The sequence below is a fragment of the Electrophorus electricus genome, chromosome 17 (genome assembly GCF_041902795.1).
Source record: "Electrophorus electricus isolate QZ-2024a chromosome 17, ASM4190279v1, whole genome shotgun sequence".
In the NCBI taxonomy this organism is placed as follows: domain Eukaryota; kingdom Metazoa; phylum Chordata; class Actinopteri; order Gymnotiformes; family Gymnotidae; genus Electrophorus; species Electrophorus electricus.
Window position 1 is genome coordinate 15999905 of NC_137513.1, and position 14193 is coordinate 16014097.

The 14193-nt window shown below is 41.4% G+C and overlaps 1 protein-coding gene across 8 annotated transcripts in view; it reads right to left on the bottom strand.

The window, feature by feature from the left end:
* Window positions 1-13789, bottom strand: part of fam110b (family with sequence similarity 110 member B) — a 28300-nt gene extending 14511 nt beyond the window's left edge. The window contains exons 1-5 of one of the 8 annotated variants that reach the window (XR_014117896.1): window positions 13501-13788; window positions 11599-11732; window positions 10597-11084; window positions 10161-10200; window positions 7883-9887 (exon numbers count right to left, since the gene is read on the bottom strand). The gene's annotated coding sequence lies outside the window, so the exon portion shown is untranslated. Of the gene's footprint in view, window positions 1-7882; window positions 9888-10160; window positions 10265-10363; window positions 11085-11598; window positions 11733-13500 lie in introns of those variants that run through there. The other 7 variants (XR_014117894.1, XR_014117893.1, XR_014117895.1 and 4 more) reach the window with 7 other exon arrangements.
* Window positions 13790-14193: the final 404 nt, after the last annotated feature.

Genomic DNA, 14193 nt, shown 5'->3' on the forward strand with positions numbered 1-14193 from the left:
GACCAGGGTTGTGGCTCTTTGTTTATTTTGCATGATCTGTGTTTAACATTTGACACTGTAGATCACATTTTACTAGATAGATTCAAAAATGTTTTTGGGATTAGGGGAATAGCCCTTTCCTGGTTTAAATCTTATCTAGCCAGTCACTACCAGTTTAACATAAATGGATACTTTTCAGCATACAACAAAGTTAGCTATGGTGTCCCACAAGTATCTGTTCTAGGGCCTCTGCTTTTTTCTTTAAATACGCTACCTCTAGGTGACAGTATATGTAAACACTGTGCTAGTTTCCACTGCTTCGCTGATGATACTCAGCTATATGTATCAACAAAACCATATATCAGCTTAGTATCATTGAGGAATGCATAAAGGACATCAGACACTGATATGGAAAAAGCTTCTCTCACTTAATCCTGACAAAACACAGGTGCGTCTATTAGGCCCAGAAAGAGTTAGGTCCTTGCTCTCTAATTACTCAATGAAACTCAATGGTCTCCTAATCACATCTTCTCTAACAGTTAAAGTTCTTGGACTGATTAGGAATCCCAGTCTCTCAATCGAAGCTCATGTAAATAATATTTCTAGGCGCACCTTTCTCCGCCTCAGGAAAATTGCAAAAATTAGGAACATACTTTCCTCACACGATGCAGAAAAGCTAGTCCATGCATTTATCACTTCAAGATTAGACTACTGTAATGCCTTACTATCTGGCTGAGTGTTATGGTAAAAAGCGCTATATAAATAAATTTGACTTGAATATATATCTGAATACTAACTGAATTGAACACTTAAATAAAGTTTAAATATTTCAGCTAGACAGTTTCATCAAGTGGTTTGCTATGATAAAAGATGGATGATTGGTGATTATAATGGCAGCTAATTCAAGCTCCATGTGTTGAAGCTGTTTAATTAGCACAATTCTGGTGTGGCAGCTTTAAAAATAACTGTCGTTTAATACTCTCTCCATCTCCCCAGCAGAGTTTCCTCTCCAGCAGAGACAAACAACACATACAGCCATCACAGCATTGTGACAAGCTCCACAGGCAAAGAGGCTGTGCTAGGAATCAAATATACACACACCTAAATGCTGTGTGGTTATGTCACACTCATGCAGGAAAAAGGAAGCATGCATCATTTCTACACATGTGCACACACATACACATACACACACACACAAAAAAAAATTCAAATTGGATCATATGATCCGCTTGCTCTTTATTCACAACTATCACAAAGGCTTTACAGCAGCCTGCAATGACCAACACAATGCCCACATCACCTGGGGAAACAGCAGCCATACTGTGTATCGACCTTTAGGGGGATCTGTTGCACACACACACACACACACACACACACACACACACACACACATACATACACACAGAAGGACAGAGAGTAGGAGAGATGCTGTGCAGAATTATAGCCATGACATCAGCCTAGTGCCAGAGGACACCTGCATCAGCGCTCACAGGCGAACTGGCCACCGGCCAAACCATGCCCCCCCTCACTCCCCACAGACACACCAATATTGCCTCTCCCTCTAGCTCTAGCTCTTTCCATCCATTTCTTTCACCCTCTCGACCCCATCTCTCTTCTCTTCTCTTCCTTCCTCTTGCTCTCTGTCTGTCTCAAAAGAATACTCCCTTGCTTCAGAAACAGACACGCAATCACACACAAGCACACACACAGCCTTTTCTCTCCATCAAATCTAATTCTATTCCTTCGGCTGGCTGCTGGTATCTGCTGTCAGAGGCAGTGGAAGCAAGTCTGGTGCAGAATAACAGCAATATTAAATTTTCATAAATGAATCCTTCAGAGACAACCCGATAGTGGCGTCCTTTTAATAACTGCACTTGAGTCTAAAACACATCGCTCCACCACTGCACCCTTGTCCCTGCAGCCACCTTTGTGGGATCTTGCTTCAAAAATGAGTCAAGATGAGGGGCTTAAAAAACAAAACAAAACAAAACAAAAAAAAATATTGGCTGCTTCTGGAAGCTACCGCTCCAAGCCGGCTTCTGTCACCAGGCCCAGTTTGGTTCTGGTGGTCTGTGCCTTCAGACGACCATGGCAGGCCCTGCATCCATGTGGGCCCGAGACAGTGACACTCCAGTTGGGAGGCCTTGCAGGCAGAAAAATGGGTGTAGTTTACTGCCATGTATCGCCCAGGGGCATGTTTCCGTGCTCCTCCGCACGCTGGCCTGAGAGCACATCAGGCTGTAGCTTCCTGGGCCAATTGAGCTGATTAAGGGAGGTCTTTTAGCTTCACACTGCCACTGATGCAGATAATGTGGGTGAGGTACAGAGCCCTGTGTTACTGTTTAGCAGCTGATCCGCTGTGCAGCATTTGGGCCCAGCTATAAATATGTGTGACAGACATGCTTACCTGCTTCTGCAGTGTATATTCCTGCAAGTGTCAATATATATAACGGTAATACTGTGCTTACCTTTTTTAACAAATGCCCAAATAACTGAAACACTGGTCATAAGCTAAATTAGAGAGTTTTACTCTCTATAGAACATAGAATGCAGGAATGAAAACACGAACCATGTTTCAACATTGCTATGCTGTGCAAAAGAAAGCTGCATCTCATCTCAAAACTCTTCCTGATGCAAGTACATGCACAGCATGTTGCAGTCAGAGATGTACAGGCTGGAGGCGGCACACTGCTGGCCTTCTCATGTCCCATTGTGACAGAGGGGGTAGTCTACAGGAAGCCTAGAGTGACTCAGTCTTTGAGCCTTCAAAATCACAAAACTTCCACCATTTTCAAGGACGCACTTCTATACTACTGTATAGTTCCCACCAGAGTCACTCTTTCACTGGTGACAGCACCATTTCAGGACACTGGAAAATACGCATCTTAGCCAATCACAAGTTCACAGCCTGGGGGAGGGGCTGGTTGATCCAGTGCACCCAGCTAGCCCTATTGGTCTAATAATATAAATCCATTTTGTTAGCAAAATACATGGTTCCCCATAGCCATTTTTACACAGTTAGCTGCTAGCAATATTTTAGTCTGTAGTGGTTTGTTATTATTATATTATTTTCTAGTGATGGGGAGGGGGGTGGGATTTCTAATCTGATCAAAAGCAATAGCACTATTTGTTGCTTAGTAGGATTCTAGAGTGCTCTTCTTCTGTGAGATGTTTAACTGCTATCCACATGAATGGGTCTACCTGAAAAATCCTCTTATGGTCTTTTTAAAAGAGAGACATTTTTGACAGCAGACAATCCAGACAATATATTATTTGTAATCATTATCACAATACTAGCCTTTGCAATAAAGACACTGCATAATGCTGCAATGTGCAAATGAGCCTACAAGTAAATCATAAATGATGATACTGCATGCTGAGAGCATGCTGACCAATCTCAGATGTACCAGATGAGTTTTCTGTGGGTGTTTTGATGAATCACTGTATTCGCATCTGTGCATGAGAAAAGTTGCTTGTGATCAGAATGTTTGCATTACTCTCAAGCATGTTCACTTCATTCAAGTTTGTATTGTATATTGTAAAATATTTTTTTTCATGAGTTAAACATTATGGCTAACAGTGAATAAGCTCTTTTTAATTATTATTCTTTTTCTATTATTCATTTTTCAACACAATGCAATAGAATAATTCTGCCTTTTTGTTTAAAAGAGAACTACTCATATTATATTATATAAATCACTGTTTTATTATGAAACACATTCTCCCATAGCCTAGTCTAGAGTGCATACTGAAGGTGATCATGATAAGCATGCCATTTGTGCTGGAATCATAACAGTCCTGGGTCTCCCATGCAGTATCATGCCTAATGAATGCTAGTGAATACTGTCAACTACAAGTCACCATGGATGCTATCGTCAGCTTAGTACATTAAATGGATATGTTTATGTATATGAAAAATTGTAAAAATATTAGGTAGTAGATACTAGTGACCACCATGGATACAATTTCTCTGCTCCATTTCCATTTTTTTGACAGGAAGAGGGTAGTGGAAAATCGCATCAATTTTTCAAGCCACCACAAGGCTATGAAGCAAAGCCAGGAAGCCAGTGATGCTGCAACCTCAGTAGAGGCAGACATGTCTGTCATATTTAATATTTTTGAATTTATACAGTATACATACAACATTTTGTGAACATATATTTTTTTGGCTCCCTCTTATCAACCTTCTCTGCAATGACCACCATGCAGACTCCCTCCCAGGTCATAAGCAGTGTCCTGGGTGAAACCTTGGCAAGACACAATGTAGCAATATGACAACAATACAGATGTTGTCTGTATTGTGCAGCCCAACTCCATAGAGCCAGCATATCAGAGCTGTATTGCTAGCAATTTAGACCAAGAACTAACTCAGAATGCACACCATTACAGGTCTTACTCCGAACAACCAGCGACATGGTTCTTACTCCGCAAGACCAGTGTTATGACTCATAGATCTGCCACTTATGAAAAAGAGTCCATGACTAGCTCAAGGTGGCACTACCTTGGCCAATCATACCCGATTGGTTGTAGGTTTCCGTGTGCCACAGCCAACGTTCTGGTTGCTTTTCCTAACCTAATATAGCCTAAGATTTAATGACAGGTTGGCCCTCACCTCACCTTGGCCCTCACCTCTCCAGCAGCAAGCAGAATGACAGTCTACCATTAAAGCGCACTCATCACTCATGACACAACTGTACCTGAGTGTTCTCAACATAAAGTTTTGCAAGTTATCACAAAGCTGTCCACTCAAGCAAGAGTGTCGACAGGGTCATGGAAGAAGAAGGCAAAGAATAATCCAATCAACACAGCAGGCCACATGCAGGCCATGGGATTAGCAAGGTAGTGCTGCTCCAGATATAAAAAACTGAAGTAAAGTGGAGGTAAACTCATGCTTTTGCTGACCATGACCTGGACAAGAAAAAGAAGAATATCTAAGATGAATCTAATCCGTCAAATCATTAATCGGGAGCCAAGAATTGAATGTGCCATATGTAAAGGAGGATAGAAAACTGAAACGCAAACAAGCCCAGAACTGAGTGAGTCACAAGTCATCTTTAACCTCACAACGCAGGACTGGTTTATCAGTGAAGAAAACTGTGAAGACTCTGTTAATGTAAACAACAATAACAACAAACCAACAAAAAAGGAACATTTTCAGAGTCCAGAAGAGAAACACCAAATAGAAGACTTGGGCACAAAGCACATTCCATATTGCATTTCACCCTAATTCACTTTCCTCACTGAACAGAGTGGGCCCCCTCACTGTAATCCCTAAGAGTTTAGATTAGTGTAGTTTTAGCAGGGATTTGGTGTATGCTGTGTGTACTAAAGAGGTTTGGAAGTTGCTGACCCTCATGGGCGATGTAATGGGCTGACCTCACCTGACTGCCCAGTCTCTCCACCATCTGCTGGCCCTTGGGACATGCTGCCCCATGCAGTCGTCTCCCAGCATGGATGATGAGGCTCAGGCCCCATTCTGAGTTGAAGTATAGTGGAGGTAAATCTTCCACCTGCTTATTAGATTCATTGTCCACATAGGTTCTTAAAGAAATTCTACCTGAAATAATCACACCTCTACTAAATGTAATAAACTCTTCCTGAACATTGGCTACATACCTAAATCATTCAAATTAGGAATCATCAAACCACTCATCAAGAAAGGTAATCTTGACCCATAATCAACTGTCAGCTGTAGCAGCTAAGCACATTCCTGCATCAGAACCAGGTACATAAAGTCTTTCAGTCAGGGTTTAGGCCCCATCATAGTACAGAGACAGCACTAAATAAAGTAGTTAATGTCCTGTTGTTGGCTTCCAAACGGAGTTGTCTTTTTTTTCTCCTTATATTGCTTGATTTCAGTGTATCATTTGACACCATAGATCATCCCTAGATTTGCTCTTTATCGTTTATATTGTTGCATCATTGTCGGCCAGAGGAGGATGACCCCCCCCCCTTTGTGACAACAAAGTGTTATATAAATTAGACTTTAGATCACATTTTACTAGATAGATTTGAAAATATTCAGGGAATATTAAGGGAATAGCCCTTTCCTGGTTTAATCTTATTTAGCTGATTGTTACCCGTTTGTGAACATAAATGGAGACTTTTCAGATAACACCAAGGTTAGTTTTGGTGTCCCACAAGTATCAGTTCTAGTGCCTGTGCTTTTTTCTTTATATATTAGCTACATTGCATTGGCTCCCAGTAAAATTTCATACTGACAATAAAATACTTCTATTGACCTACAAAGCACTGAATGGACTTCCCCCACAGTACCTTAATCTCCTAGTGTATTATGATGTGACATCTGCTTAGATCAAAGGTTTCATGCACTTTATTAGTACCTCAAATAAAGCAATCTATTGCAAGGGTCAGCACTTTTTCTTAAAAAACTGCCATGCTATGGAATAACCTTCCTGTAAATATTTGACACAGACACAGTCTCAATTTTTAAGGCTAGGCTGAAAACCTATTTTTTATAGTCAGGCATTTTTTAATACCTTTCAACTTAGATAAAGGTGTAGATCTGTGGGTTCATGGGCATTGAGAGTTATGGTAAACGGATGTTATGGTGTCACTTCACCTCTTTTTCATCACTCAAGTTTGTTAACTGAGAATGGCAGAACGAGTGATGTTCCAGGGAGCCTTCTTGTGTTTTCTTCTGGCTCCATCCTTTTAGCTATGCTGCCATAGCTAGATCTGTCAGCATCTATCCTTGCACATTACAGATCCCTGATTTAGACGCTTTAGTATTTGGATTTGCCTAATAATCTATCTGAGGTACATCTTGCCTAATAATCTATCGAGGTACATCTACTCCAGGTATACTGTTATTCCTGAACCTCAACCCATCTCAGCTGCTATGGCTCCTCCCACAACCCCCTGATGCTCCTGCTGTGGTCCAGTCCCCCATCCACTTCTCTGTCGTCCTAGGCAGACGTTCCTGTGCTAGATGGGTTTCGCACACACGAGCACTCAGCGAACCCAAACTAGGACTTCTAGAAACCTGGAATAGACTTCCATTCCTTATTTATCTCATTACTTATCTTGTTCTTTTTTGTTTTGCTGCAGTATAATATTGTTAATTTTGCTATATAATATTGTTTATATTGTGGTGTCTGGTGACCAGAGGAGGATAGCCCCCCCTCTTTGAGTATTGGTTCCTCTCAAGGTTTCTTCCTCGTGCTCTTAGGGAGATTTTGCTTGCCATTGTCAGCTTTGCTTTGCTCACTGAGGGCTTGGTCTTGGACATCTATAAGGCTGCTTCGCGACATTGGTGGTTGTTAAAAGTGTTATATAAATACATTTGATGATGATGAAGAGTGAACCATCACAGTTAGTACCTAACCAGAGCACACTGCTGGCAGAGGATTTATGAGCACCAAATTTAGCAGGAGACTCATGGTTCATGATTCTACAGCAGCACATTCTGGCCAGAGCAAAACAAGCCAGTGTTAGAGATTCTTATAACAATCAGGATATTTGCAGTCGCATCATGGAGACCTAGCCCCAGCCTAACTCTGCAGTGTCTGTAGTAGACATCTAACTGGTTGTGCAAATGCAGCCTAGCCTAAGAAATTACTTTGGCAAAACAACAGAGGATTCCCCTTCCCTTCCCCTGATCACATATGTACAGATTTAACCTTTTGTTTGAATTCCTGGACAGCAACTTTGAAACTGAGGTTATGAAAAGAGAAAAAAGGGGTAGGGAATATAGATTAGCATTGTTCAGTTCAATGTATTCTAGAAATGTATTTTTCTTAAGTGTCAAAGTAAACAAATTGACCTGTTATTTATTGATATTTAATTAAAAACACCTCCCTGGTCTTTCATCTTCCACCGTTTCAGTTGAAAAGAGATGCTTTGAGACAGCCACTTCTATCCCCCCTGCTGCCCTGAAAATTCAGAGTATTTGGGTCACTCTAATCCTACAGTCAGGCAAATCACAGAGATCAGCAGTTCACCGTTTACATACACAGTGCCAAGGCTAATCTACAGGACTCCATCTCCTCCAAGCTCCATTACATATGTATTGCAGTAAGAGTAAGGGTCTTCTAAAATGAAAGCTGTTGGCTGTTGGTTTGATGGAAAGGCAAATATGCAAAAAAGGCAGACATTTCTTATGAGATGAAAAATAACATGCCTTCCAGGCTATATTCAGAATGATCAAACAAATACAACTATAAACCATGGACAATGTTATCAAATCTGAGGGTCCTCACACACCTAGGTACAGCCAATTGTTAAGCAGAAGCCAATACAAATAACAAGGTTTTGCATCAGCTTTGCATCAAGCTTCTGGTCAGCTGAAGATACCAATGTTATTGCTCTGATTGGTGAATGTACAGCAGCAGTCAGGACAGGGTGAGCGAGTTAGTTGTTAGCAGTTGGGCCATGGACCAGGGGGTGGGAAGCAGAGTGGCACCTGACATCAGCTCCTAAAGGGATATGCGGTGGTAGCCATCTGCTCCTGAGCACTTCCTTACACCTGCATTCAGCAGCACCTTCTGTCAGCCTATTGACACTCAGCAGCCGGCACAGGTTTTTAATCCTCCTTTAGCTGACCCGGATCTGCTGGGCGCAACTAACCCCAGAAACACAGCAGCCAAGGCCCAGTCAGTGCAATGCACAGACCTATTCTGGTGCTACAGTTTGTGCCAACCACAGAGAGGATGGATAATTACAGCAGAAGCATTTGCGATGCTTTTCATGTCAGAGTTTGGATCTCTTTTCAATGTTAATAATATTTACACTTATATAGCAGCTTTCTCATACTCAAGGACACTTTTACAGAGAGATATATATTATATACATATTTTATATACATATATACACACACACACATATATAATCATCCAATTCCTCATTAGTTTCATAGCTGAAATCCTTCCACAAAACATTAAACTGAAATCTGTTTTTCTAGAACCTCCAGAATCCTGATCACAAATTCAGAACTGTTTACTGAGGCACTTTGATTGACAGCTGCATTTCCCTATTGCATATATTCAGGGCCATGTGTGAAGATGCTGTACTCAGCAAATCCCACTAAACTAATATTACATCTGTACAAGGCTGAGTGAGTAGTGCCATAAATCTTATATACTTCACTGTGGGCTGCAGTCAAGGCTGTGTTAGCATGAAAACTCAACCACTACTGATGAGTTTATTCTACCCTTCATGAGTTTAATTTCATAGAAACTGCTTGGGTGATTATAAAATGCCCTATTAATAATAATAATAAGAAGAAGAATAATAATAATGATATTTTAATGTTTCGCTCAGTTGAGAGAGGGGCAAAACCTGTTGAAAGTGGGCAGCTCTTCTTCCTCCCTTGAAAAACAAAGCATTGACAAAAATCATCAAAAGTCATGGTCAGTACAAATACTTAACTTTGACACCACACAAACTGTTGCTAGCCCTCTACATCACAGTTTCAATTGCAATCAGTCCCAAAAACACACAAAAGCCATGGTGATGGACTCTCAGGAGGCTCCACCTCTGAACAGCATCCTACAGAGCTTCACACCTTCCAGCTGTCGTATTCTTACGCATGATGCATGTGCACAGCTGAAAAGGACGCTTTGGAGCGCATCCTTAACAAGAAGGTACACACAGACACACACACAGACACACACACAGACACACAGACACACAGACACACAGACACACAGACACACAGACACACAGACACACAGACACACACTTCAAAGCCCTGATAGGGAGGGGTCGGCTATGCAGCTGCATCTCCTATTGATGTGTAGAATCAGGCGGATGGGCCTGGAGCAGCCCGAGAGGATACGCATCACTACGGCAACACAAAATCCCACCAACACCATCGGAGTCCACCAGAAGCTCAAGACCCTCGCCTCCTTCTCCTGTCTTTCCACCTGCTTTGCCTGCTAGTTATTCTGTTAATAGGATGTCACAGAAACAAGAGGCTGCTATAAGAATATAATGACACAAGAGCCTATGGAATCTTGATTCAATTTACATCTGTATAGAGTATACAATAAATATACAGTATGCACATAAAGTCCATGCTGTGGTTTTTATGGCTTCATATGTCAGAGATAGTAAACAATTATAAGAAACTTTAAATTAAAAAAGTAAGTAATTATAAATAATGACAAATGGTTTCAGCACATCATTTTACAATGTTAAGATCATGGCAGCAATGTCACCTTCTAGCCCACTAGAGCTGCTGTCTAGTCAGAGCAACCCCTGCTGAGAGATGTCCGGATTAAGATTCATTCGTATCTATTGACAAAGCAGACCTTCCATAGAGCTGCGGACGAAACAGTCAGGTGTAGAGGGTCACAAGCGAGGCACTTCCCATTAAAAAACTGAAACAATGCAGACGGTGCATTTGGTGACATAAACGCACCTCCAATGTTCATTATCTTTCTTCTCTGTCTGTCAGGCCAATCTCATCAAAAGTTTTACTTCTTCACTGATCAAGATGATGTTTGACTATGTGGGGTCAGTGTGTGTGTTTACATTGGGGTCTGTATCATATGTTCCTTATTTACTGTGTGGGAAAGAGCAGCTTCGGGCTTCCTGCTTAAGCAGTTTCACCCTACAGTACCACCTTAGCTCAGCATAAAAGCAAGTGCTCACCAGGGATGGTGGTGCAAGAGGTGTGAACACTGAGCAATGTGGAAGGTCCGGAGCTACGGTGCATGCAAGGTGGCATTTTCAGAGACCGCAGTAGCTATGATCCGGGCTTTAGTGTGACTTTCGGTCCGGCAGTGTAATCACTACAGAAATAACCCACCCTGATCAAAATCACCTATATAACCTACCCTTCTGTACAGAGCAAGCTTCACCCTAATATTTTAACAAACTCACTTATGATACACCAATTCCATGCAAGGCACTGGCTTGCACTGATAACACAATTCGCTGCACAAAGAAAACTGGCACGAGCCTGGCCTGGCCTCTCCTCCACTCCTCTCCTCTTCTCTCTCCTTCCCTCCCCTCTCTAGTCTTCCTTCCTCTCTTCCACACTCTCCGCTTCCCCAGACCTTTCCCTGAGTCTTGTTTCCCCTGTCCTGTCTGACAGCTGTCCTAGTGAACCCTGGCTGAACCAGCAGTGCCACTCCTCCCTAGGAGAAAGAAAAAGAAATATTCACTTTAATAAGGCACTTCATATTCATTTAATAAGATGTCTGTCTGATGGATGGATGGATCAGTGTTGGATCAGTTTTTTCCATTGCAATGTGATACAGACTGCCCTGGATAGCTCTGAGCTTATCTGACTTGGGTAAGAGTGCATTTATGAGTCGCAGAGGCGACGGAGGTTTCTTGCTTAGTCAATGATATTTTTTAAAACCAAAGAAATGGTTAGTTGACTCTACATGTGGAATTATCATCATACTGATGGGGCTCATACCAGTAGTATTTAAAGTACTGTGCATATTGGTGTCATCACTAAAAATGGCCATACTGTTATATTCATTTTAATCTTCTACAAAATTGTGAAAAGATTCATTTCATTAATAGACTGAGACCAGTGAACATAGTTATAATCATTGTAGCTGTAGAAGAACAACACAAATCATAACCTTCATCCTACAAACAGCTGTTCTGTGAAGTTTACGGAGTTTTTAATATGCTCACCTCATGCATTCGTAAACAACATGTCACACTGTATCTGTACTTCGGGGGAATGCAGGCTGAACGACTTGATCAGGAACCACGATGCAGCTGCTACATACTTGATCCACTCACTGCCTGCTGGACCTGTTCACTACCTAGTGCAGGGCAGGGTATATGATATGGACGAGCATAACACTGTGGCACAACATGTCCAAGCCGCTGACCCCCATCCCAGGCTACAGGGGTTAAACAGAGATGTCGACCATGCCAGCGGTCTTCCAGGGCCCTGTGCAAGAATCAGTTCAACTGTATTTGCATCTGTTCCCTCCAAGCCATGTCCAGAGGCATGGTGCCTCTGCTTAAATCATCATGGTATTCTTCCTGCATTCAGCATTCCACACAAAACCCATGAACAGCTCCAATTCCCTCAGGTTTATCGCTACAAAAAGCTACAGGGGACATCAATCTAACAGAGAATGCAGAGCAGGCTAAACAATGCACTGCCCAGGGCACTACAGCCAATCGATGCCCTTCCCATATCTGAGGTAACCCACACTGATAAAAGAAAAAAAAAAAAAGTTATACACCAACGTACAATGAAGTAATAACCTCACAGCCACATCTCTGTGCTTACCTTTCACACACATTTACTTTCATTAACTAAGATATTAACACGTCTTAGTCAAATTAGCACACTGAAATTAGCCAGTTTTGAAGGCAGTCAGACACAGTGATTGATCTCTTGCCCAAAATGTTAACACCTGTTTAAAATAAATATATAGAGTGAACATGAACCTTAAACTGAACAAGGTTGTGGCCTTCACACCCGACACTAGTTGCTTTACATGACAGAAATTATGAGACCTAACAAGACTCATTATGGAGAATTGTCTAGGCGCAAGGTCCTTATTTCATGTGCCTACAACATGACTTCCCCACCACCACCCATTAACTATTCTAATCCCAATACTCTGCTGTTACTAAAGCCATGCTGTGTGAAACTATGTGCCAGGCTCCGTCTCACTAGTGTAAACCCACCACAAAGAGTTGTTTTTTTTTCATACGGCTTTCTACGAGGCATCCAAACAACACCTCGCTTCTACCACCTCCTACTGTATGACAGCAGGCCATACACCTTTCACCTTATGCCCACCCGACCCTTGCGACACTCGGCCTTCCTTAGACAACTACTCCACCCCCTCTTTTCCATTTTATTTTGTTTAAATAAAACCTAACCTGAACATCTAAAGCAACTCTGAATTCTATTCCTACTAAAATACAAATATCATGTCATTAAAAATTTACATTTTAAGCGAGAAGCACGGTGTTCCCCAATATAAATATATATTTAGCCTAGTGGAATTATTGTATTATATATTTGTAACTGCCTATGCTGGGCAGTTGCTTACAGAAGGAAATCACCAGAGCGATGCATTGAACGCCAAACATCATCCGAGCGATACATTGAACGTCAACAGGGGTACCAGGTGTAAACCTGCCAAATAAAGTCCCTGCTGGTCTATCTTGTCCTCTTCGCCGAACGTCGACGTTATGAGAAACTACTGCATGACAGCAGCTCTATCACCCTTTCGGTGCTTTCGGTGCAACAGCCAGAATTCAGGACAAATGCAGCTAGCTGATGAATTAATATGCATGACTTTTAATACGAACTGACATGGCCCATAAATCATATTCGTATGTTGTATCGTCAAGTCAAATGAGACTGTAAATCGACAGATATCGTATAAAATGACAACTAGCCAGCCTAGCATTTTCATGGAATTTGGGATGCCTGCAGTTGAACAATAGCTGAGTGATGCTACACATACCACTATTGAATATCGCTTTTCTATGCTCTGAACAGACGCTACTGCTGCCTGAATAACCCATGAACTGAAATGCAACATGAAACAAATAACTCACCTTGGCGGTCTGAGAGAGCTAAGAATGATGCTGTGGGTTCTTTCCGCTGTACCCACTACCGACTTGGCCTCCACAGCCTCGTCTCGGGCAGCACCAACTAGCTTATTGAATCCTTGCTGCGTTGTGAGTGTTCATTCTCTTGTAGAATTTCATGAAACAGGGGAAACCAACAAGACCAAATCCGCATAGTTCCATTTACTCACCAACCTCATCTAGAATTTTGAGATTTGCGAACTTAACATGTAAAATGAAATACTGTTAACTACACTGTGCGATTTGTAAAATGTCAGTGAATGATATCCAACATTTTCTAAAAAGTACCCCCCTACATTTGAAAATACTGTGGTCCCGTTTTTCTTAAAGAGGACTCACGGAAAACCGTTCATCGCTTACTGTCCAAAAGGTCTCTGAGAATATATATCTGAATATATATTTTCAATTTAAACTTTATTTCTGAGATCATAGCACTATTGTTTTATTTAATTAATTTTACAGTTTCACAGCTATGATAAACAGGTGAAATGTGTTTTGAGGTTGTGCTAATGGTCGCTTGATAAGTTACATAAATACACTTTAATACATTTGAATTGAATTATTTTATTTGGGTATTAATAAGCAAGCACATTTTTATTGCATTCGTGATATACTTTTTAATTTAATTTTTATTAAATGAGAACTCATTGTAAGTCTCTC